The 27,117-nt window shown below is 42.1% G+C and overlaps 1 protein-coding gene and 1 pseudogene across 1 annotated transcript in view; one reads left to right on the top strand and one right to left on the bottom strand.

The window, feature by feature from the left end:
- The window catches only part of HS3ST4 (heparan sulfate-glucosamine 3-sulfotransferase 4), a 452,668-nt gene that overhangs the window by 52,808 nt on the left and 372,743 nt on the right, over positions 1-27,117 (bottom strand). The gene's annotated exons all lie outside the window — the stretch shown is intronic.
- Positions 26,729-27,107, top strand: LOC129016014 (10 kDa heat shock protein, mitochondrial-like; annotated as a pseudogene).

Genomic DNA, 27,117 nt, shown 5'->3' with positions numbered 1-27,117 from the left:
TGGCCACAAGCCCATGTGTGCTATATTATCTCTTAGCATCATTGTTCCAATTTTTGGATGTAAAATGAAAGCGAACAGAAGCAAAACAATGGGCCTTAAGTGACAAAGCTTCCTAATGGTAGATCCAGGGTCTAAACAGAACTCTGGCTTTTCCTGAAGCACTCTGCCTGTGGGATTAAAGAAGACCAAGTGTGTGAATGCTAACAGAGCAACTCCTGGCATGAAGAAAGCTCTCAGCACACATGAAGCTCCCTTCTTCTTTCCTTCAAGTGTCTTTGTCCTTCTATCTGCTATTCAGACCTGCTCTGCAGTGACACTTTTCCTGTTGTCTGATTTTACACTCCACCCTAACCTCTATGGCTCCTGTGTCCAACCCTCCTTCTCCACCAGTTCTGACAATGGACTGCAAAAATCAAGCTGGATACATGCTTTATCAGTACTGTCAGGGTCATAACCTGCTCTGCTCTCAGCTGCCACAGACTGAGAACTGCCCTTCCACCTCCCAGCATGAAGAAGTCAGCCTTCACAATCTGGAGATGCAGATGGTCCCGTTTTGCCTTCTAGTGGTCCTAAATTGTCTCTTTATATGTACCTTCTCTGTGAGGTGCTGAGGGGTTCTGGCAACAAGTCTTCTAGGAGCACAGTGGGACCAGGACTACCACGTGACACTTGATCAGAGAAATTGCTGTTAGGCATACACTTGCATGTGCGCGTGTGCACACACACCCCACTAACCCTTGTGGGAACCCTGGAGCAACTCTACAGGCAGGCAACAAGCTAGACACATGTCCTCTGGGAAGACTTTTATTCAGAGACAATTAAAATGGCTGGATGGATTTTGCAGAATTTGTGAGGTATATTTTGGAAGATCTGACTTAAAATATAGTCTACATGACCCATGAAAAAATTAATGTGGGGAATCCTGTAAAGATTCCAAACAGAAAGGCAGTCTTTATCCAAAGCATCTGACACTGAGAGAACACAGGAGGACCTCATGATCGCTAACTGGAGGAGATGTGGCATACTTGGTAAGATCCAAGGGCAGATAAGACAAGCTGTGACTTAACATATGAGTTGAAGCTCAAAGTCACAGATGTTGGTTTGCAATGAACAGCTTCTCACATGTACAACAGGACAAGCTGCAATCTCCTACCTTATCCAGTCATTGAGCATAACTGAAATGGATATGTTTGGGGGATTTGTGACTGAAATTAGAGCTGCGTGAACTTATCAGCCTCTCATTCAGTCTGCAATCAACCATCACAAACTACCAGCCACTGTCACAATCAAATGATCAACCATTCACCACAACCAACTAGCCATTACCACAACAAACCAACCAAGCCACTGTTACAACCAACCAAACACGAATAACCACAGCAGCCAAACAACCAATTCAAGCAATCAACACAATAATTAACCACCACAATTAAACATACATTATTACAGCTCATCAACAGCAACAACCAACCAAACATCATCACATAAAACTATCACCACAATCCCCAGGAGGACTGGGAGGCCTTCCACAAAGAACAGTTTAAGTTGAACTGAGATCTGAATGATGAATGCATTACCTAGAGGAAGACGAACACGTGTTCTGGAGGAGAATACAATACACAAACAGATTATGCAGCCATAGCGTGCCGGGCAGGGGCGAATGGCAAGCGTGGCAGGAAAAAAGACAAGAATGTGGAGGCAGGAATTGAGGCTCTCAGGACCTCAGAAGCAGCCACACTCATTAGGGAATGTTATCTTTTTCTGGAAAGAACTAGAAAAGCATTGCAAGCTTTTAAGCAATTGGGGATGTGATGGGTATAATCAAAACTATTTTGTTTTAAAATCATCACTCTAGCTACTGTGGGAAGAACGCATTGAGTGGAGGCAGGACAAAGTGAAATAATTTGGAGTGGAAATGTCAAGAAACAAAGCTAAAGATTCAGCATCTCTAATCCAAAATTCTAAAATATAAAATGCTCCAAAATCCAAAACTTTTTGGGCACCAACATGGTGCTCAAAGGGAAAGTTGATTGGAACATTTGGATTTTGAATTTTTTGATTAGGAAATTTTAGCCAGTAAGTATAATGCAAATATTTTTTAAAAATCCCAAATCCAAAACACTTCTGGTCACAAGCATATCAGATAAGGGATACTCAGCCTTATTGCACTAATCCAAGCAAGAGATGTCATCAGCTTAGCCTATAGTGGTGGAGATAGTGAGAAATGGAAAGATTTCAGAGCTCTTTAAGGGTTTCAATCAGAGGACCCGCTGATGGCTTGGATGCTGAGGGAGTGAGGGAGCCAGGGGTGTTGAGATAGGTCAACGGAATGCCAGGTGTTCCTTGGTTCCATCAGGTTCCATTAGGAGGCCTTGACTTGGGTGAATCACAATCCCAACGCCAGCTTGTCCCTTAATGGGAAGAAAAAGGCCTCTCGTGAGCAGGTGGTTCATTATTTACTTTCCAGCACAGCTTGGGGCTTGCTCTAACCAAGTCCAGATGATTGAAATCCTATTCATTGTTAAGTAAATATATCTGAGCCCCTTGGAAGTGTCCACTCTGCATGGCCAGCGATGTGCCTGCCACCTACTTTAATGGTCAAATTACATAAATCCAAGTCCCATCAGGGAAATGAAATGCTAGCAAGCTCTTAATTACCACTGCTCTTCCAGATGTCACAATAACAAACAAAGGTGGAACCTGGAACCCCAAACATGATTAAAGAACAATTAGTCAGCACATTCTGCATGAAAGCCTTGGAAAAAAAATATCCCTGAACAATGAGGTGGTCTGGAGGAAGAAATTTTTCACTTAATGATAGCAGAGAAGTAGAGGAGAAAAGAAAGAAAGCAACAGCCCAGGTAGTGCCTCATCTGCATCTGGGCTCATAAATACAGATGCATTTCAGAGCAGATGCAACAAAATCAAGATCAGGTTGTCAGAAAATACAGAGAAAAGACTGAGGGGTGCAGTTACGGAAGACACATTCAGAGACTAACCAGTGAGGACAGAAGTGAATGAAGGAAGAGATTGATATTTATTAAGGGTCAAAAGGCTTTGTGCATTTCATTCATTCATCAAATATTTCTTGTGCACCTATTAAGTGATAGGCATTGTTCTAGGTGCTTGAAAAACAAACAAAATCTAGGCTGGGCGTGGTGGCTCACCCCTGTAATCCCAGCACTTTGGGAGGCAGAGGCAGGCGGATCATGAGGTCGGGAGATCAAGACCATCCTGGCTAACATGGTGAAACCCCACCTCTACTAAAAATACAAAAAATTAGCCGGGCGTGGTGGCGGGTGCCTGTAGTCCCAGCTACTCGGGAGACTGAGGCAGGAGAATGGCATGAACCCGGGAGGTGGAGCTTGCAGTGAGCCGAGATCGTGCCACTGCACTACAGCCTCAGCGACAGAGCAAGACTCTTGTCTCAAAAAAAAAAAAAAAAAAAGGAAAGGAAAAAGAAACAAAAATCTTCACCTTCATGGTGCTGACACTCTACTGAGTGAGTCAGACAATAGATAACAAATAAATATGTGACATACTCTCGTATTTATATTTATAAGGACTATAAAATAAAAAAGAACAAGGGGGCTAGAGGGCGAGTGATCATAAATAGAGCAATGGAGAGGTGTCATTTGAGCAAGGGACATGAGTGAATTGAGAAAATTGGGAATTAGGATGAAGTGGGGAGATGGCATTCCAGGATTGCCCTAGATAAATTGCATTCAATGCTCATGACAGTACATCCCATTACTGCATTTTACAGATGACAATATGGAGGGTCAGAGAGATGAGTTGATATGTCCATGTTGGTAAAGCTGGGAACTGGCAAAGCTGAGGTTTGAAACTTGGCTGGGCTGACTTTATTATTATCATTATTATTATTATTATTTTAAGAGACAGGGTCTCGCTCTGTCACCCAGACTGGAGTTTAGTGGTGCAATCATAGCTCCCTGCAGCTTCAATCTCCTGGGCTCAAGCAGTCTTCCTGCCTTAACCTCTCAAGTAGCTGAGACTATAGGTGCATGTCACCATGCACAGCTAATTTTTTAAAAAATGTTTGTAGAGACAGGGTCTCGCTATGTTGCCCAGGCTGGTCTTGAACTCATGATCTCAAGAAATCCTCCCTCCTGGGCCTCCCAAAACACTGGGATTGTAGGCGTGAGCCACTGTGCCTGGCCTGGCCTGACTTTTAATCAGCTACTTTTTCACCTATACCCAACTACCTGTCAGTTGTTTTTATAATATATATATACGTTTTTCACAGGACTGATTAGCTAATTCCTGTACTAGCAGAATGTGTATTCATTTCTTAATGAAGGATTTTATCATTCTTTCTGCCAGTGGCTTGGTCTATGTTGTTCACTGATAATCTATGATACTGCTGGATCTCTGGATCCCTATTCAGGGCCTGGTATGTAATAGAAACTTGATAAATATTTCTTGAATGAATACACAAATGAACTTACTTTCACATGTGCCATCTTTATTAGTGTCTACACAATCCCTAGAAATGGGTGTTACTGGTGTGTTTCCATGCTTGACCAAAATTATAGAATTGCTAGGAAGCATCAGAATTTCAGTCCAATTTTTCTGGATCTAAATCCTGGCTTCATTTCACCAGGCTGAGCTCTCTCCAGAAAGTCTCCAGAAAGCCGGTTGAGCAAGAGGCCAGTAGAGACATGACTTCCCATCAAACAGTCATAACTGAGAGGCCATGTGCTCATCACTGTGGAGCCACTGGATGGAGGAGGCAATATTCAGCCACAGGGTCTTCAGGGAGCATTATGCTATTAGCAACCAGGAACTCAAGGGATAAAGAACAAAGGAAAATACAACAAATTCCAACCCTTAGGGGCCTGGTGTGATGGCTCATGCCTGAAATCCCTGCACTTCGGGAGGCTGAGTCAGGGGGAACACTTGAGGTCAGAAGTTTGAGATCAGCCTGGGCAATAAAGTAAGGCCCTGTCTCTACAAAATAAAATTAAAAAAAAAAACAACAAAATAATTAGCCAGTCATGGAGGTGTGAGCCTGTAGTCCTAGCTTGGTTTGCGCCCAGGAGTTTGAGGCTGCAGTGAGCTATGATCACGCCACTGTACTCCAGAGCCTGGGTGACAGAGCAAGATCCTGTTTCAAAAAAAAAAAAAAAAATTTTCAACCATTTGATTGGCACAATAAGGATCTCAGGAGATAAAGATGGTGATAGAAGCATGATCACCGTTCAGATCAGGCAACATTTAATACTTCAGTTCCTACAATCTTACAGAAAAAGAAAATGAGAGATTAGCTGGCATGTGAGCTTTGAGACTTGCATTCAGAAAGAAAACAAGTGAAAGAAGGGCTGGAGAAAACCAGTTCCAGCAAAGAGGCTATTTCTTTTCAGAAATTTCTTTTCAGACCCTGATGGTGTTGAGAAAAGAAATCCCCTAAAGTCTCCATAGATAGCCCATAAGCTGGAGGCTCTGAAACATCAGGGAGGGATTAAACAAATTAAGTCTGTTTAGCTTGGATAAGCAATGCCCAAAGGGAGGTATAAAAACCACTCATAGACATCTGAAGGACGGAAATGCTCAGAAGAGACTGGCACTACAGGAGAGAGCCCATGAGGACCTGGCCAGGAACAAAGCAATAAAGCTAAGTCAAGGGAAGTCAGTCAGACCATCAGGGCAAACTCCAAACTTTGCAGGAAATCTTCCATCTCACCAGGAGATTCTTGCCCTCTTTCTGTTCCTCAACATGCTGTGCTCACTCCTGTCTCAGGACCCTTGTATTTGACACTCCACTGTAATTCTATAATTTTCTCTGCAATTTTCTTCCCCCTGGATCCCACAAGGCTGCTTTGGGCTTCTTTCACATGTTATCTCCCCTAGAGAGGCCATCTCAGCTTCACAGTCCAAATAAAGTAGCCGTATAATCTCCCCCTAACAATCATCACATGACTTTTTTCTTACTCAGGGCACATGTGAGATAATTGCCTTTATTTAACTCTTTCCTGGTTTATTTTTTTTTCTTCCCTGGACTAGAATATAAGAATGTCAGTCCGTGTCTCTCTAGACCAAAGACCGGCCAAGCATTGTCCATGGGTTAAATGTGGCCCAGCATCTGCTTTTATAAATAAAGTTTTATTCAATGCCTATCGATTTCTTTACTGTCTGTGGCCAGTTTCACTTTACACCAGAAGAATGGAGTAGCTGTGACAAAGACCTCATGGTCTGCAAAATCTAAAATATATACCACCTGGCCCTTTATGGAAAAAAAAATTGTTGACCCTTGGTCTAGATCAGCACTGAATATTCAGTGCTTCAGATGCCTTTGATAAAATTAATGAATAGAATAAAATAAAGGTTTGAGTAGGGGGAACTATATAATGCTCAAGCTAGCCACAATAGCTACAGAAATATTCAAATCAATGCAGCTCACTCAATTTAGTACAAAAAGTTTTTTCAAATATCCACTTGATTGCAATGCACTGTGCCTAGATCTGGGGAATAAGTGATAGAAATAATAGGCATCATTCCAATTTTAGAGATTCTAAGAGCTGGTATGGGAAAGAGACTAACACAAAACCTGCTGTGATTCTATGTGCTGTCAGAGGGCAGAGGAGGGCACAGCTAATTATGTCAGGTAAGGAGACAGAAGCAGACGAGGGAGAGCATCACTGAATCTATGACATGGCACCTTGGCCTTGAATATCATTAACAGTGGCTTCCACTCATTGAGCATTTTCTATGTGCTTGGCACTGCATAAATGCTTATTGCATCCCATTCTTATGACAAACCCCTGTGATGGATGCTTGTGTTAGAACAGGTCAAGTTATTCTGTAGCAACCACCAATCCTCATACCTCAGTGTCTTAAAACAACAAAGGTTTATTTCTTGTTTCTATAACATGGACAATGCACTTGGTAAGATGCAAGGCGATGGAAGTAAAGTTGCTCCATGAAGTTGGCACCTGGAATTCCAGGATGATGGATGCTCTGTCATCTAATGAAGCCACCATTGAAACACAAAGCTCTAGGTTTGCTGCTTCAGGTTAGGGGAGAATGGAAAATCAGGTACCAGCTCTTAACATCTGCAGCATGTACCGTTTTTAATTGATTTAAACAAGTCACATGACCACGCCTAATTTCAAGGAAGCTTGAAGTGTACCAGGAGAAAACAGGAAAATATGGTATTCATGAGTAATGTCTACCATAATATTATTTACAAACGAGGACATAACAGTGCAGAAATGTTAGGTAACATGCCCAAGTGAGTAAGAATGGAGTCTAGACTCAAAACCTAGTCTCTCTGATCCTATCACTTGCTCCCTTAAATATGTGATGATCTAAAAGGTAGGCAAGAGTGTCTCAGGAAGAGAAGGGAAAAGTTAAGACACCTTTAAGTAAATGGTTAAAGAAACAGAGGGTAAAGGCAGCAAGCCACTGAGAAATAACAGAAGACCACGTAGTTGCAACTGCAGCCTGGGAAGTGTGGCTCTATGAAGAATGGTTGTAGTCGTGTCATGGTTTGAATAATTGTAAGGGAACGTAAAGGTGATTGACAGAAGAGGATACCCAGAACACATCTCCACAGACGCACTATTGTAAAACTCCTATGAAATTCAATTACTTTCCACCTCCCCTCCCATTTCAAAGAATGCACCCCCAGCCGTGTCCGGTGGCTCATGCCTGTAATCCCAGCACTTTGGGAGGCTGAGGCGGGTGAATCACCGGAGGTCAGGAGTTCGAAACCAGCCTAGCCAACATGGTGAAACCCTGTCTCTACTGAAAATACAAAATTAGCCAAGCATGATGGTGCATCCCTATAATTCCAGCTATTCGGGAGGCTGAGACAGGAAAATCACTTGAACTCACGAGGTGGAGGTTGCAGTGAGCCAAGATCATGCCATTGTACTCCAACCTGGGCAACAAGAGCAAAACTTCATCTCAAAAAAATAAATAAATAATAAAGAATGTACTCCCTGAAGTACATGGGGTCTACCTCTACTGGCAGTTCCTAAGTGGCTTTTTCTCTTCCTGGCCTCCAGGTCTTGATACACCCTATTTCCTCTAACTAAAACATTCTTCTTATTTCTTCACCTGGATAATTTATCCTGGTCTTTAAGGGCTCAGTTTAGAGATTGTCAATCCTGTGAGCCTGAGCACAGTTTTATGCCCCACAGTGAATCTTCCAAGACATTATATATTACTTTATCAATGGACAGATTGCACAGGATTTGAAATGCCTCCACTTGCATAAACTCCTCAAGGGGCCCAGCCTGGGACTTTTCCATCCCTGACTCTTCAGCGCCTCACAGAGTACCAGGCACCTTGGAGATTCTCAATAAATATCTGTTGAGTGAATTACTATATTTAGAAAAACAAAATCCTGTGGCTCAGTGCTTCTCTAACTTTGATGTGTTTAGGTATTATCTAGGGATAGTGTTAAATCAGATTTTTTTTTTTTTTTTTTTTTTTTTGAGACAGGATTTCACTCCCATTGCCCAGGCTGGAGTGCAGTGGTAAAATCTCAGCTCACTGCAACCTCTGCCTTCTGGGCTCAAGTGATTCTCCTGCATCAGCCTCCCAAATAGCTGGGACTACAGGAAAATGCCACAGCATCCAGCTAATTTTTGTATTTTTAGTAGAGATGGGGTCTCACCATGTTGTCCAGGCTGGTTTCAAACTCCTGAGTTCAAGTGATCTGTCTGCCTTGCCCTCCCAAAGTTGATGAGATTATAGGTGTGAGCCACTGTGCCCAGCCTAAATTCAGATTTTGACTCAGTAAGGCTGGGGTGGAGTCTGACTGTATATTTCCAACAAGCTCTTAGCTGCTGGTCCATGGATGCACTTTGATGAGCAAGATGTTGCAGATGCTGTTGATCCAATCCACTACCCAGGTCCTCTAATCTCACCATTCCCACTAAAGCAAACCTGATCAGTAGCAATGACCAGCATCTGTAACTCTCTGCTTGAGGTCTTTCTCTGGCTGCTGGAGCATATTGGGTTTATGCAAAATGGAGGTGCCTTAGAGTTAATGCTCCCCAGGAGCAGTGATCAACCAGTGACTGAAGCATATTGTGAATAAGTCCCTCAGCTCCCTTGTCGCTTGGCTGGAGTAGCCCTGAGACATTCTCCACTGTGTCTCCCTGAGTTTCTCAATGGAATTATGTTTCCGTTGCCCACATTGGTGACCTGCTTGATAGTGCATTTGCCATTTGCTTTCCTGCCTTCTCTATCTAACTTCCATGCCTCTATTTGTGTTTCCTGGGACCAGTACTTAAGTGAACCACTTGTAATCACACCATTCTTTCAGGGGCTGCTTTCAGGGGAAACAAATTTAAGTCAGGTCCCTAAAACTTTAGCTATCTGATCTGTCTGTCCTTAGGCTTTCACCAGGTATCCATTCATTCATTTATTCATTCCACAAATGGGCAAGTAACGAAAGATCAATCAAAACTTGAAGGTAGGGACTAATTTTATTCTTTCTGTGTTGTCATTTTCTAGCAGCAAAGGAGGCAAAAGTATGTCTCCTAAAAGTGTTGGTTGGTGAGGGAGGGAAGGAAGGAAATGTCCAACAATGATAAACTGGATTAAGAAAATGTGGCACATATACACCAAGGAAGAAAGGAAGGAAGGAAGGAGCTAGCTAATCTGTCCTGACTCCTTGAACCTCACGTTGAGCAAGGTGGGTGGAGCTCTCCAAGCAGAGGTGAAGAGCCTTTCTGAAGAGTAATAGTATTTGAGCTGTCAGACAGATAAGTTCAAATTTCCTTTCTTCCAATTTCTCCCCAGGATACTTGAATTATCTGTGCCTCAGCGTCCTCATCTTTAAAATCAGGCTATCCATGGGACCTCTTTTTTTGGTGGAGTTATTGTAGACATCAAATGAGATCATGAATATTGGCTCCCCAAAACACGCCTGACCATTGCACTCAGAAAGTAGCGGATCCCATTACCATCCATGTTCACACTGACTTCCTCCATTAAGTCCGCTCCTGTGCTAAAGCCTTTAAGACTGTCTGAAATAAAGTTTAGAACAGAGACAGGTGGCAGATCTAGATGCACAGTCCTCAAAAGGAAGCTTCCCTTCCTTCCTCTTTAATGTGAATGGATTTGCCTATAGCAGCAGAGGTTCTGCCTCAGTTCAAATCCTTGCTCTGCTACTGATAACTTTGGACAATTACTTAACTTCTCTGAGCCTCAGTTTACTGAATTTGTATAACAGGGATAATAATGGTGCCTTATAATACTAATGTGATTGTGATATTTAAATGGCATAATGCATACAAAGTGCCTGATAAATAGTAAGGTCACAATAAATGTTTGCTGTTGTTATTATTATCATCATTACTGTTATTACTACTAGACCCAGGGAAGCTACAGGGCTTTCAGGCAGTCCTGCCAGCGTTTGCTCCTAAATGTATTCAAGAATACAAGCTTGACTACTTTTCCTTGACTGCCAGCTTTAAATGAGCTCTTCATTTTCAAAGGATGCATTTGATAAGTTTGTGCATTTGCATGCTGCCAAAAGCCCCCTGTGGCTTCTATAAGTCCAGATTATTCTGTTTATTCCTTCAGTCACAGCTGTCATTTATTGTGCAGAGGCAGCTCGTTTATTATGTCTCAGGCATCCCAGGCGCCTGCTCAGGGTAGCCTTGTAAACTATATCTGCCTGCCTCTGTTACCGAGTGAAATGTTGACAGTGGCACCCACAGTACTGGTCACCAGCAAAGGGGCCTGAGAAAATGTCGGGCTGAGAAGTTCCTGGGAACAGCCCCTTCTTTTCTTCCTGCCAAGCATCACAAACAATGAGAACCGACTGTTCTGTTATCATTTTTCTGAATTGGTACCAACAGCTGCTTTCATCCTTCTACAAGACACACTGTCGTTTTCCTGTTTTATTATTAACACATTCTGGCATAATTGCTTGGGCTCTCAACTGTGACCTGTTAGAGATTCACTCGGCCATGGAATTTTCAAGGGGAATACAGCATCGTGGTTAAAGACTGCAATATGCATTTTTCCCAACCAAATCTATTTGCCTGTAAGCCCCCAAGTCAAATCTCTTGTTGAATTTGTTCAAACATAAATTAATAGTTGAATTTACATAGATTTAATGTCTTATAATCTTTCTGGTCTGGGAATCTATATTCAAGACTAGATGCATGAGCTCAGATATACCATGTTTAATGCTGAAAATAATTTTAAGCCCTCTGAAGCCCAATCCTCTTGCACATTACTAAATCAAAGCAGCCAATCCTTTCTAATAAGACCTGCTTATTAGAAACCTGCTGCTGCCAGCTAATAAATACACATTTAGGATTTGGGCCATGTGCATGGGTCTATTTCTTTAAAAAAATAAAGCACAAACAGGCTGGGTGTGGTGGCTCACGCCTGTAATCACAGCACTTTGGGAGGCTGAGGCGGGTGAATCACGAGGTCAGGAGATCGAGACCATCCTGGCTAACATGGTGAAACCCTGTCTCTACTAAAAAATACAAAAAAAAAAATTAGCTGGGTGTGGTCGTGGGTGCCTGTAGTCCCAGCTACTCGGAGGCTGAGGCAGGAGAATGGCGTGAACCCGGGAGGCAAAGCTTGCAGTGCGCCGAGATCGCGCCACTGCACTCCAGCCTGGGGGACAGAGCAAGATTCCATCTCAAAAATAAATAAATAAATACATACATACATACATACATACATACATACATACATAAAATAAAGCACAAACAGCTTTCACATCCCAGCCCACAATGACACAGACACTGTTCATTTTTTTACATATTTTTTGAAACAAAGTTTTGTTCTGCTACCCACACTGCAGTGCAGTGGCACAATCATAGCTCACTGCATCCTCAACTTTCTGGGCTTCAGTGATCCTCCCACCTCAGGAGCTAGGACTACAAGTGTGTACCACCATGCCTGGCTAATCTCTTTTTAAATTATTTCTAGAGGTGAGGTCTTGCTATGTTGCCCAGGCTGGTCTCAAACTCCTAGCCTCAAGCAATCCTCCTGCCTCAGCTTCCTAAAGTGTTGGAATTATAGGCATAAGCCACTGTGCCCAGCCACATGGTTCATTTTTGAGGCTTATTGAAAATGCTTAAGATAAACATCCCTTTAATCATATCTACATAAATGTAATTTGAATTGACTGCATTCATGCATGCTACCGATACTCACTGGGTCCCCAGGATACCATTGGCCTGGGAACTGGACATCCAGCAGTGAACAAACCAGTGAAGTTCCTGCTTTCATGGAGCTGACATTCCAAAAGGAGACTGATAAGAAAATAAACACAAATAAACATGTAACACGTCAGGTGGCAATAAGTGCTCAATAAGCACAGTGGAACAAGGGGTTAACTTTTGCTCCTACAAGAAAGCATGAAGGCAATACAGCCTATTGTAAAAGGTGATCAGGAGCTGAAAGACAGGGGCAGACAGCCATGCTGATATCCAGATACCATAGACTGTTATCAACATGATATGGCTGTTCCTCCCAAGAGGTGGGGCCTATTTCCCTGTCTCCTTGAATTTGGGTTTGCTACTGATCAAAGCAAGGTCACATAAAGTACGCATGACCAATAGAATGTAGGAGAATGGTTTTGTGCCAGTCTCTGACCCTGGGCCCTAAATGGCCTTGCAGTTCCTGCTTTTGTTCACCATCTTGGAACCCCAAGACCACCATGATGCAAAGAGACTGAGGTGCCTCAGTGAACAGCCAGGACAGTGGCCAGTCAAGTGAGTGAGGCACCATGGACTGTGGGAGGACTGCAGCTGCATGAATGAACCCAGGTGAACAGAGCAGAAGAACCACTCCACAGAAACATGAGGAATAATACATCAGTGTTGTTCTGAATCATAAAGTTTTGGGACATTTTGTTACGCAGCACTAGCTAGCTGCAACACCAAGATAAAGAGTGTTCCCAGAAAAGAGAATAGTAATGTCAAGACTCTGAGGCACCTGTATTTGGGAAAGGGAGATTCAGCAAATCACAAAGTGGCCAGTGCGGCTGAAAGAAAATGTGCATGAATGCATGAATCCTCAACCACTCTGAACAATTTCTAAGGAATTCAGAGTGCCTACTCTATGAACTCTTACAAGCAGTGGCTACTTCTGTTTCCTACCATCCTCATACCCCAGAAGCTGCTATCAATTGAGGTATAATTCTTGTTACCTCAATTAATCCTCATGGCAGGATTTTCCCAGTTTAGAGATGAAGAAACTGCTAGTTTCTTTCCTAGCTAACCAAATCTACCCAGCTAGTGAGTGGGAGAACCAAAAATTGTTCTAATTCTAAAGCCCATGTTTTAATCACTATGCTTCCTTAGCTCCCAACCCTTATCCCCCACCTTATGCTCATTGGCTGGGGTAGTTTCTTCCAATCCCACTTTTTTCACTGCAGGCATTCTTGTAGTAATAATGAGCCTAAGACACTCCTTGCTAGACCAACACTTCAATTAATGCCAATACCTCAGCCTACCTGAATGTGATCTTTCAGGCACAGCAAGTCTAGCTCAACCAGCTAGATGGTTTGAGTACACTCAAAGTCACTGCTTTAGCCAAGTTAACCTAAATACCATGCTCCTACTGAATTGCAAGGATGCCTGTCTCCCTCTGCATTGAACCCACACAGCTACAAGCACGTTATGCCTCTCTCTCACGTTATTCCTGCCCTTAGTTTATCATTTGTACCTGCAAGTGCTTTGTACTTTAACAAACCTTGTATGCTCAAGCCATAGCCGCCGATAAAACCAAGAATTCTAAGAAGGTGCAATAATTTAAAGTAGATCCATAAAATTGGCCGGTCTGGGACTGACTAGTGGTGAAGGTTGAAGAGAGTTCTTTTTTCTTCTTTTCTGTGTGTCATTGATGGAGAAATGGATTATAGTCAGAAAACAAAGGCTAGGGACAAACTATTAAATTTGTAGTTGACAATATATAAGCTTCATAGACACCCCAAGGAGGAATGCTGAGACTAACCAAGTTTAAGATATTGAAAATTATTTCAAAGAAGGGAATGTCCAATATTGCGGAAGATAATGTATTCTTTCTAGTATTGAAAAACCAGGCTGGCATGGATGAATAATTGAGGCATTTGAGAATCATGGGAATGTTCTTTGGGAATGTATCAGGCAATGTATTTAAGAAAAACAGATTCCAAGCATATTTATACCCCAGCCAGCTGCGAAAAGGATGTAAGGCTCATGGTATATTATTCCCTGTGCACTTCTATCCAGTTTACTGCCATGTTCTCCGAAGTCTACAGACTATCTGTAGAAAACTGCAAAAGACCACATCCTGCAATGAGGTATGCATGGCTCCTGTTAGATTCATAAGTAGAAATAACAAATTCCAATGGAAAATCCTCTGTTATTCATTCATCATTTCAACAAACCTTTCTTGAGCATTGATTATTGGATCAGCTCCAAGTTGAGTGCTAGAAATACAGCATTGCCCCTGTTCTCAGGTAATTACTACCTAATAAGAGGGAGAGACTTGTTAATGATGGTCATAGAGTGCTCCGAGTACTATGGGAGATATGAACGGGTGCTTTGCAACCACCCAGGAGGTTGGCTAGCCCATATTGCAAGAGAGACTCAGGAAAAGGGTTGGTCTGGAAGAGTTTTCTCAACTTAATGACACTTGGTGTGAGTCTTTTTTTTTGAGACAGAGTCTCACTCTGTTGCCGGGCTGGAGTGCACTGGCACCACCTCGGCTCACTGCAACCTCTGCCTCCCAGGTTCAAGTGATTCTCCTGCCTCAGCCTCCGGAGTAGCTGGGACTACAGGCGCACACCACCACGCCCGGCTAATTTTTGTACTTTTAGTAAAGACGGGGTTTCACCATGTTGGCAAGGCTGGTCTCGATCTCTTGACCTCATGATCTACCTGCCTCGGCCTCCCAAAGTGCTGGGATTACAGGCGTGAGAGCCATCATGCCTTGCCGGTGTGAGTCTTAAAATAAAAGTTAGTCAGACAAAGAAAACAGGGACAGGCATCCCCCAAAGTGAAAAGCTTGCGTGAAGCTCAGAGTCGGGACGTGTGTATTCACATATATGGAGAACAGGGTAGTTACAGGAAAGCAGGCAGCAGATAAAATTAGAAAGTCAGAGTGGTCGGGCAATACATTGCATTGTGTGTCAAGCCTGAGAGATAAGGCTTTGTTTGAATGGATGCCAAACATAAAAAAAAAATGTGTATATTCAGAATGATAGGAAATTGTTCAGAGAATAAACAATGTATTATAGGGAACCAGCCTCTTTCTCTTTCCCACTCCATCATTTGTAGTATGTTGGCTTTTGTCTTTGGTACCTATCAGTCACTGCCAGATAGATGCTCCAGCTCCAGACATCACAGCAACATTCAAAACAAGAAGGATGGATGGATGGAAGTGGCATTGGCCCTTCACGTCTCTCTATCAAGAAGTCAAAAGCATTCTCAGCCCCTAACAAATGTATGCTTACCTCTCAACATCCAGAACACACCACAAGGTCCCTGCGTAGTTTGCAAAGATGGCTGGAAACATATTAAGCTTTTCCAGCCGTAAGAAACAGAAAAAAAAAAAATTGTTTGTGAATGGTTTAGCCAGACAACTGTACCTGATGTGAGATTTAGAGCAGAATTTTCATTTTGGAAGATAAAAGGGAAACACTACTGAAAGCTGCAGGGAAGCTACAGGTTTCCTGCCCTCAGAGGGTCCTGAGTATAACGATGTGGGGTGCGGAGGGAGCCGCTTGGAAATGCTCCTTCATGTAAGTGGAAGGCTTTTTGTTCGGAAACCAGAAAGCTGAGGGGGATTACTAACACATTCGGTAAGAATAATCAAACCTGGAAAAATAATGCAAGGTCTTGATGATACAAACATGGGCTTCTCTACCAATTGCTATAATTTTGTAGTAATATTCAAGTAGTACATTGGAGTTTACAACATAAATAATTACACTTTGTCTTATTCAGTCCTGTGGTAACCCGAGAGGTAGAGAAAACTAGATACTCAGAAGCTAGAAGCAATAAGGCATCCACCCAAAAGTGACACAGGTAGCAACTGTCAGAAACCAAATTCAAGCCCAGGATATTTGGTACCATATCCCTGTACTGCACTATCTCTTTGACAGAATAGCAAACAAATGTAATGATACCTACAGTTTGTGTGACGCTTTAAATGTATTTAGATGTTAAGAGTAAAAGTTCTGACCAGGCCCGGTGGCTCACGCCTATAATCCCAACACTTTGGGAGGCCGAGGAGGGAGGATCACTTGAGCCCAGGAGTTTGAGACCAGCCTGGGCAACATAGTTAGACCCTGTCTCTACAAAAATACAAAAAATTAGCCACGCATGATGGCACACCTGTAGTCCCAGCTACTTGGGAGGCTATGGTGGGAGGGTCACCTGAGCCTGGGAGGTCAAGGCTACAGTGAGCCAAGATCACGTCACTGCACTCCAGCCTGGGTAACCGAGTGAGACCCTGTCACAGAAAAAAAAAAAAGAAAAGAAAAGAAAAGATATGAACTCTCGAAGCATGATAGATCTCCAAATTTGCCTAATCTTAAAAAGTTTTCAAGAGTAATTCTGACTACACGAATTTCAACCTCAGCATTGACACTAGTATCCAATGTCCCTGTAAGAGGGGGCTGCATTCTTTCTAAAGGCTGCTGTGAAGTTGGCATAAAATGGTGCATCTAACATGCTCAGCACATTGTCAGGCACAGAGGAAGTGCTCAATAAATGTTTGTTGATTTAAGAAATTGAAAAATAGTAAGAATGGTAATGCTGTTTACTATCTGCTAAGCACCGTTCTAAGTCTTGGCATGTATTAACTCATTTAAGCTCATTAGATAATTCATCATGTTTTGCTCCATTTCATAAACATGCTCTTTTCTCTTTTTAAAAGATGCTTTACCTAAGTAGATTTATTTTTTGTAGAGATTTACTTTTCTACTACAATGAACAACTTTTTGCTTAACATGAACAGGTCATCAGAATCACCAAACTCAATGATCTTGAAAGTGTCTCTTAGTAACTAGACAATAAGAGTTTTCTAAATTTTTCTTATTTTCTTCAAACTAAATGTCTTGTTTTCATGGAAAAGTTATAGGACAAAGCACCAGTGTTACATTACTATTCTACGATCTTATCATAAAATACACATTGTACACAAAAAATAACTCAAAGATTTTAAAGTGTGATAACCACAAAACAAGAAATATAAAATCTGATTGTCTATCTAAAGACAACCTAAAATACTGAAGAAAAATATTTCTAAAGAGTTGTCTTGGGTGCAAACACACACCTTTAGCCACTGCACTATACTGACTATCATGTATAAAAATGGGATGTTACTCTGTTTTAGGCACCATCTTAAATTTCTAAGACTGAGACCACCACCATGCATATATCCCTGCCAATTACAGGGCTCTAGAGATTCCTGGTCTGATGCTGGGTACCAATTCTGATGCTCCGTGTCCCACACCAAAGCTATCACCAGCTCATCAGCCAGAGTACACAATTCCAGACAGCAGGTAGAAGATGGAACATCCCTCTTCTAGATTGGCTTGCTCTCCTAAAAGATAAGACCCCCTCATCTAGAAGCCTAGGGAGTCTGAATCAGAATAAGCCTAAGAAATAGTTCATTCAAATGTTTTCCGAGAGCAGAGAACAGAAGGAAAGGAAAGGAAAGGAAAGGCATTTGCTGAAGACCACACAGCAAGTAAAAGTGGCCCCTGTGGACCCAGAACCCAAGCCTCCTGGTGCCGAAGTTTTACATGACTCTCTGCTGACTTTCTCAAACTATTCTCCCCTTCATGTGTAATGATCCTTCCTTCAGCTGCATCAAAATCCAAAGATAGGGAAAGGCTACTTCATAGATGTGAAGGGCCCATTGGAGGAGAAGATGGGAGAGTCATTTGGCCCAAGTCATACACTTCCAGTTGGCTCCAATTTGAGACCCCTCATGAGTGTTCCAAAGGTGATGATGCACTTAGTTATGTGCTAACATGACAGGCAGAAGAAAAGGTGCATTCCAGGGGAGGGACTAGGGTGAGGCAAGTGAAGCACCTAGGTTACAAAATTGAAAGAAGTCTGATCTGAGAGTGAGAGCTCCCTTCAATGTTATATCCTAGGCACTTCACTTTCCTCATTATGGTTCCAGCCCTGGTGCATCCTACAGCCTCACATTTGAGTCCTGCAACCAACCTTTGGTGTGTGACTAATGCATATATTTTAAAATAAATCTTCTAATCATCATGTAAACAGTACGACTCTATTACATCACATTTTTATTAGTAAAAGCATTAAATGTAAGCAGTGGACAGATGCCACCATTTATAACCTTGTTTTGGCATGTCATGATTTTTTAATATAACAAAAGCCTCAGAAAATGGAAGTGCCCTGAGCTTCTCAAAAATTGAGATGTCTTGAAACACAGAAATACTTCCTTTTCCCTCTAGAGTCTGCTTTGGACTTCGATTCCTCAACCCCTTGCTTCCTGTCCTCCTTCTTCAGTCCTAAAACAGCACTTTTTGCCACAACCCTGCACCCCCGAACTCTTAATTTCTACAGCCGCTTCCCCATCATCCTCCAAATCTGACCCCTTTCTCCCTCACCCCTCACCTCCTCTCAGGGATGTTTTCATAGTGGGTTCTGTTTTATGTGCTCCCTCCTCGCATCACAAAGAATTGCATCTCCAGGGTTCGTGGAGCTAGTGTAGGGACGCCTATGGGGCTTCATGCATAATTAATGACAATTCAGCTACACATGTTTTCTAGTAGCAATTCAGCCTCCTTTAGGACTTTTTAAAACATACTTTGCAATTCGCCAAAATTCTGAGAGGCATTTAAATAGGAAAAATTCATAAAAGCACAGAATGTCTGAGGTTTCTGGAAGGAGGCTTTAATGAAGAATGTCTCCCCAGAGGAGCATTTCCTGAAATGCTTTCTGCTCTGTACCACAAGTTTCTCCAGATGAGTAGGAGACTAAATCGCAGGTCTCCTCAAAAACAATGTCAATGGAATGCATTTTTAAAAAAATGGTCCCAGGTTACCATAACAACCAAGGTTCCAACATCGTGTTGACTAACTGCAAAGTGATATGATCAGGAAGACCACAGCAGAGAACAAAAGTATCAGGTTGCTATAGCAACTGGATATACAGAAAATGGAGTTGTTTCAATAAGGAAGTTTTCAATGCAAAAGTACATGTAAAGCACGCTTCTAGGGTGAACGATCATCCAGGAAATTTTTACGTTACCCAAGAGCTGTTCCATCATTTTGCTTGGTTGCCAAAGCTCTAAGATGTTGTATAACATACAGTCTGAAAACTTAGTGACTGTAAACAATAGCCATTTATTTATCTTATAAGTCTATGGGTTGGCTGGGAAGTTTTGCTGAACTGTGCCAAGTGCAGGTTATATTATCTGGGCTATGCTCATAGGATTTTAGCTAGGCTTGTTCTGACGTCTGCAGCTGGGAGCTGGCCACTATGAAGGATATGAACAGACACTTCTCAAAAGAAGACATTTATGCAGCCAAAAGATACATGAAAAAATGCTCATCATCACTGGCCATCAGAGAAATGTAAATCAAAACCACAATGAGATATCATCTCACACCATTTAGAATGGCGATTATTAAAAAGTCAGGAAACAACAGGTGCTGGAGAGGATGTGGAGAAATAGGAACACTTTTACACTGTTGGTGGGACTGTAAACTAGTTCAACCATTGTGGAAGACAGTGTGATGATTCCTCAGGGATCTAGAATTAGAAATACCATTTGACCCAGCCATCCCATTACTGGGTATATACCCAAAGGAATATAAATCATGCTGCTATAAAGACACATGCACACGTATGTTTATCACGGCACTATTCACAATAGCAAAAACTTGAAACCAACCCAAATGTCCAACAATGATAGATTGGATTAAGAAAATGTGGCACATATACACCATGGAACACTATGCAGCCATAAAAAATGATGAGTTCATGTCCTTTGTAGGGACATGGATGAAGCTGGAAACCATCATTCTCAGCAAACTATCTCAAGGACAAAAAACCAAACACCGCATGTTCTCACTCATAGGTGGGAATTGAACAACGAGAACACTTGGATACAGGAAGGAGAACCTCACACACCGGGGCCTGTTGTGGGGTGGGGGGAGGGAGGAGGGATAGCATTGGGAGATATGCCTAATGTAAATGACTAGTTAATGGGTGCAGCACACCAGCATGGCACATGTATACATATGTAACAAACCTGCACGTTGTGCACATGTACCCTAGAACTTAAAGTATAGTGAAAAATATATATATGAAAGAATTAACTATAAAAAAAAAAAGAAGGCATTAACCGTGATTACTTGACTTTGTTCCATGTAGTCTTTCATCCTCCATCAGGTTACCCTGGATGTGCTTTTATGGAGGAGCAAGGTTCCAAAAGAAAGCCTAATCTCAGAAGACCCCTTGGTGCCTAGGCTCAGAAGACCCCTTGGTGCCTGGATTCAGAACTGGTAAGTGATCACTTCCACCACCTTCTGTTCACTAAAGCAAGGCACATAGCCAGCCCAGATTTACAAGGTATAGAAATAGATACCATTTCTTGTTGGGAGAGGCTGCAGCATCCCATTTTAAGGAATGTGGGCTGGGTGCAGTGGCTCATGCCTATAATTCCAGCACTTTGGGAGGCTGAGGCAGTTGGATCACTCGAGCCCAGGAGTTTGAGACCAGTCTGGGCAACATGGCGAAACTCTGTCTCTACAAAAAAATACAAAAATTAGCTGGGCATGGTGGCATGTGCCTGTAGTCCCAGCTATCCTGGAGGCTGAAGCAGAAGGATCACTTGAACCCAGGAGGTTAAGGCTGCAGTGAGTTGTGACTGAGTCACTGCACTCCAGCCTGGGCGACAGAGCAATACCCCGTCTCAACCAAAATACATAAATAAATAACGTAGATATTGGCAGAAGTGGAGAATTGGGGTCATTTTTGCAAACAATGTATCAAGATGCCAACATTTACATATAAAACATCCTTGAAATCATACACATAAGTTGGACATGCAAAAATCAAACAATTCACCTACATATTAAAAGGCATTTGGCTTCCAGAGAGCAAAACAATATCAAAAAAGGCCAAAATACATCTCGTATGTTAGATACAGTTTCCACGGATGTATTTTCAGGATTTTGTACTTGTTCTTTAATTTCATTCCCTTCCTTTAAAACTGAAAAGTCAAGCGACCACTTGAGCCCCAAAGGGCATATAATTGAGGTCGGAGATGAAATTACCTGAAATGTTCATTCACCTACTGAATGGAGAGGGGAAGTTTAGGGAGGTGATTAAAAGTGTGGACTTCAAAGTCAGATGGCTTACGTTCAAATTTTCTTTCACACTCTGACTGGTTATGTAAATTTGGGGAAGACCTTTCATGTCTATGGTGCTCAGAACCCTCACCTGTAAAATGAGGCTAGAATATTACTCTATTTTATTGATCCTAAGATCTATGTTAAACTTTTTAATATAGCCGACATTTGGTGTACCACATCATTGATGCCATGTCACAGTCAAATATAAAATAATTTTGTGTCCTACAACTGATGGCATATTAGGGTCACAGAATGTGGCAATGTCTTCCTCAGAGGATTGGGTTAATCTGTGTGGACTGATTAGAATAATGTCTATCCCCAGTAAGTGCTCAGTAAATGTGAATTAAGAGGAGGAGGAAAATACACCTTTGGCATACATGTTGAAGGGTTACAGAGGTAGATATGCAAAGTATGTGCATTCAAGTTATACAGAGTTTGAATATTTGAAAGTGAAGCACAGTCTATGTCTGTTCCAGGATTGCACTAGTCTCTTCTAATGCTGCTAATAAAGACATAGCCAAGACTGGGTAATTCATAAAGGAAAGAGCTTCAATTGTGACTCACAGTTCCACACGGCTGGGAAGGCCTCACAATCATGGTGGAAGGCAAAGGAGGAGCAAAGTCACGTCTTGCATGGTGGCAGGCAAGCAAGAGAGACCAGGTGTAGGGGAACTGCCCTTTATAAAAACATCAGATTTTGTCAAACTTATTCATTACCATGAGAACAGCATGGGAAAGACCTGGTCTCACGATTCAATTACCTCCCACCAGGTCCTTCCCATGACACCTAGGAATTATGGGAGCTACAATTCCAGATTTGGGTAGGGACACAGCCAAACCATATCAAGGATGTTGTCTTTTCTGGAGATGTGAAGAAAGCTGAACTTCCCTAATTATTGGTTAGTGCCAGCAGCAATTTTTCTTGACTTTATTTAACATCGATCCTGGGAGGACAATTTCATTTTCCCAAGTTACAAAAGAGAAAACAGAATCAGTGAGGTGGCATGGGGGTGGTTGGGGTGGGGGGTGGGTAGGAATACCATACTTAGGGTCACAAACTCAATTAGTGGCAGAGAAAAGTTACACCCAAATATCTTTGACTCCAAATTGTTTTCAGTCATCTCCCTTGGGACACGGTCTAGCAGAGAAGGAGAGCAATGGATGACGCTATTATTTTAGTGCTCAGATTACGCATTCAAAATGAGGAGGGACAGCGAATCAACGCTGATTCAGAACTTCTCTCTAGGAGGTGGTTGGAAGCAGCTATTTTGTTATACTAAGGGCTGGAGACTTTGTCTGAAAATAATATTTGCACAGAAAGCACGTTTGGATATTTTATTTTTATTTCAATTGCATTTTGTTAGGAGGAGATGTGGAAGTGTTGTTAAGTAGAGATGATGAGGGATAAACCACCCCTCTGGGCAACGAGTGCAGCCTAAAAAATGGTACTTAATCCCCTCTACCTCTCAAATTCCCTTGGATTTACAAGGACTTCCCTACCTGATCTAGCTCCTGGGAGTCCCCATATGACTTTATCTGTATCTGCAGTCCTGTTCCATGGCACAGACCCTGCCAATGATTGTTTACTACATAGAATTTGCTGATGCCTACACAACCCCACAGAAGTTCATTCCATATATAGAACTAATGTCCACAGAACAGATGTCCCTGAGCATTGCATACTGCAAAGGGATCTCCTTCCTTTGGTCATAGAAAGAATGTAGAGTGAGGCTGTCATTCTAAAGTGAGATGCAAGAAATCGTGTGGAATTCTGTGGTGCCAGTTAGGCAGGAGGAATTCAGCACTTTATTCTACCTGCTCTTCTGCACACTGTCTTTCTGTAATTAACCTTTCAAGTGTCTCAACACTGCAGCTGCTGGTAGTGAGTCTCATTTACCTAAGCGACAGGTTTGTGTTGGAAATCACCCAGGTTTCTTGCAGATGCTCAGAGAATGAGTAGATGGAAAGAGGAAGAAAAGAAGAGAGGGAGAGAAGGAAAGAAGAAGGAAGGGACTGAACGGGGAACAGATTAAAACTTTTCGCCTTTGTTCATTTCTTATGTAGAATGTTTCATTTCCTCAAATAACAGATAGTACAAAACGATGCAGTGATAATATTCTTGCTCTCAAGAACATCATTAAAATGTTCCATCTCTCTTGCGAGAGAATACTGTTCCTCCCACCTCTTTACAAATTCCTTTTTAAAAATTTTCAGCCAAGAAAAATAAGTTTTATATGATAGACATGTAGGACTTCCTTTATCTAATAATTAGCTCATACCCCTTGTATTGTTTGTAAAAACTCTTAACCATCTCTGCTTTTACCCCACATACAGGTGTTCATGTCCTAAGCAAATCACTTACAAAGCAAGTCTCCTACTGAGTGGTCTTACTCGTGCCTTGCATTTTAGGATTCATAGTGAAGACCACTCTTTTCTAAAGATTGTAAAGCTATGGCATATCATACAATGGGCAGCTACATGGATCTCACGTCCACCTCTTTTGAGTAACATAATGCCATAAAAATGGGCAGACATGTGTCTTATTAACGTATATGTGATGTAGACAATTATTTTGTTGTCCTGTTTTGCTCTTTTCTATCACAACTAAGAAGCCAGTGCAAGGTTTTGGAACTTGATCTCTAATTTTCCTCTATCTGAACTTCTCCATCTAGATTGTCAGTAGTCTAAGGTGTGATTCTCTTCTTACTTATATTCAATCTCCTGTGACTAGGCTGGTGTACAGAGCTTAGAAACTAACAACTCTCAATAAATGTTGAAATTCATGCGCAACATTTTGCCTCCTCTCCCTCTTTATCTCTTACTTTGTGGTGTAGTCTATGCTGACTGTCCAACCTTACTGGACCATATTTTATTTTTATCTTTTTTTTTTCGCTTTTATTTTGAGTTCAGGGGTACAAGTGCAGATTTGTTACAAAGGTAAACACGTGTTATGCATGTCTCTTGTACAGATTATTTCATCACCCATGTATTAAGCCCAGTACCCATTAGCTATTTTTCCTTATCTTCTCCCTCCTCCCACCCTCCAGCCTCTGAAAGGCCCCAGTGTGTCATTCCCCTCCGTGTGTCCATGTGTTTTCATCATTTAGCTCCCACTTATGAGTGAGAACATATGGTATTTGGTTTTCTGTCCTGTGTTACTTTGCTAGTGATAATGGCCTGCAGCGCTATCCATGTCCCTACAAAGGACATGACCTCATTCTTTTCTATGGCTGCATAGTATTTCATGGTGTATATGTACCACATTTTCTTTATACAGTCTATCATTGATGGGCATTCAGGTTGATTCCATGTCTTTGCTATTGTGAATAGTACTGCAATGAATATATGCATGCATGTGTCTTTATAATAGTATGTTTTATATTCCTTTGGGTATACACCCAGTAATGGGATTGTTGGGTCAAATGGTTTTTCTGTCTTTAGGTCTTTGAGGAATCATATGAATAAAAGCTCAACATCATTGATCATTAAGAAATGTAAATCAAAGCCACAATGAGATACTATCTGGAATGTATTTTAATTCAACCTCAGATTAACTTTACTGGTGGTCATGGTACGAACAGCCACATAATTAAGACTAGAATCCTACTAAGCACGTTGGCTCATGCCTGTAATCCCAACACTTTGGGAGGCTGCGGCAGGCAGATCACCGGAGGTTGGGAGTTCGAGACCAACCTGACCAACATGGGGAAACCTCTTCTCCAAGAAAAATACAAAATCAGCCCGGTGTGGTGGCACATGCCTGTGATCCCAGCTACTGGGAAGGCTGAGGCAGGAGAATCACTTGAACCTGGGAGGCAGAGGTTGCGGTGAGCCAAGATCACGCCATTGCACTTCAGCCTAGGCAACAAGAGTGAAACTCTATCACAAAAAAAAAAAAAAAAGACTACAATCCTAGCTGCTGTCTCTGCTCCTAGGCATTCCCAGTCCTGGCCTATGCCATAAGTCATATCTGAACTACTCTGGCTGACTTCAAGTCTCTCCTTAATCTGGTCCTATGTACCCTGTGTTTTTCCCACCAGTGCCTAAATCCTCCATGACATCTACATGCTTCACTGTGGCTTCTGCACGATGCTCAGTCCTCCCTCTGGGCCTTTGCTCGTGGTCTACCCCACATCTAACAAGCCTCCCTTCTACCCTCTATACCCTAAGCACCTTGCTAAACATTAAGACAGCATTGGAAACTTTTTTTTTGGATAGCGATTAAAAGTAACTAACATTTAAAAACTGAGTTTAGTTTAAAAGATTTCCATCATCTCTTGCAAAGGTGGAAGATTTGGCTACACTGGGCATTCCCTCCTGTATGACATCTATTGGAGAGAGATGAACAATGGCTGGTTTCTTAAAGAGGGTCTGTGCTGTCTGGCTCACCATAGTCCCCAACACACAGACAGCACATATGTAGACACTAGCCCCATTCTCTTGTTTATGTTAACTACCTAGCTTCTTATATATTTTAGTCATAAACCTAATCGACTCCCTAAAATCTAATTTAAGACCATTTCCTCCAGAAAGTGGATCCTGACAGTGTTTTAGTTGTTTCCCTGAGGGAGTAGGGGATGTTAATTATCAACAAGAAAGTCCTAATTTACTGGAGTTTACTAGTTACCCACAGCTTTGTGGCATCTGGAGGTTCATGACTGGCATCCAAACAACATTCTGTGTCCCTGGCCCATGCAATCAGCTAGGACGTTCCCCACAAGAGAAAGGTTGTATCAGATGCCCTTTAACATGCTTGCCAACTCGGCTTAATATGGTTCTGTGAGCATCTCACCTACCCATTTTCTTTCTTTATTTGTTTAAGAGACAGGGTCTTCCTCTGTCATCCAGGCTGGAGTGCAGTGGTACAGTCATAGCTCACTGCAGCCTCAAACTCCTGGGCTCAAATACTCCTCCCACCAAACCTCCCAAGTAGCTAGGACTATAGGTGTGCACCACCACACCTAGCTAATTTTTAATGTTTTTGTTTTTGTTTTTTTCAGTAGAGACAAGGTCTCACTATGTGCCCAGGCTGGTCTCAAACTCCTGGCTTCAAACACCTCAGCCTCCCAAAGTGCTGGGATTACAGGTGTAAACTACCATGTCTAGACTCATTTTCTCCTTATCACACACCCATGACAAGGCTGAGCCTGGTCTCATTAGCTGAAAATGGATAGGACAGCAGGGAACAGACAGAGGCTAGAATTCAACCAATGGAAGGGGTTGGGGAAGAAGATGTTGGGGATGATAGAAATGCTTAGATCCAGCTCTGGGTTACAAGAGAAAGTCAGACTTTCCCAGGAACTCTTGGAAGTATGGAGAGATTCACGGGACAACCTCAGCACAGGATACCAGAGTGTCTTGGCATCAGCAGCAGCATGAGAGCAAAGTATGAGCCTTGATGGCAGGAATCATGGCAGGCAAGCAGTTAGAAAGTTTATTCTGCTCTTTGGCCAAGTATTGGTTAAAAGGAAAGCAGTTGAAACTGTAACCAAAGAAGGCATATGCTTCCAGAAATATCTCAAGAAAAAATATTGCAAGTAACAGTAGTAGCTGTTGGATTGGGCTCTAAAGTGAAGGTTGAAGAGATTCAACCAGTTAGCATGAAAGTTGGTGACAAAGTTCTTCTCCAACTTTGGTGCCAGAATATGTAGTGAAAGTTGGAGATAAAGTTCTTCTCCCAGAATATGCAGGCACCAAAGTGGTGCTAGGTGACAGGAATTATTTCTTATTTAGAGATGGTGACATTCTTGGGAAGTATGTAGACTAAAATAGATCAC

The sequence above is a fragment of the Pongo pygmaeus genome, chromosome 18 (genome assembly GCF_028885625.2).
Source record: "Pongo pygmaeus isolate AG05252 chromosome 18, NHGRI_mPonPyg2-v2.0_pri, whole genome shotgun sequence".
Lineage (NCBI taxonomy): Eukaryota > Metazoa > Chordata > Mammalia > Primates > Hominidae > Pongo > Pongo pygmaeus.
The sequence above is the reverse complement of the archived record's forward strand: the minus strand, read 5'-3'. Positions and strand labels throughout refer to the sequence as shown.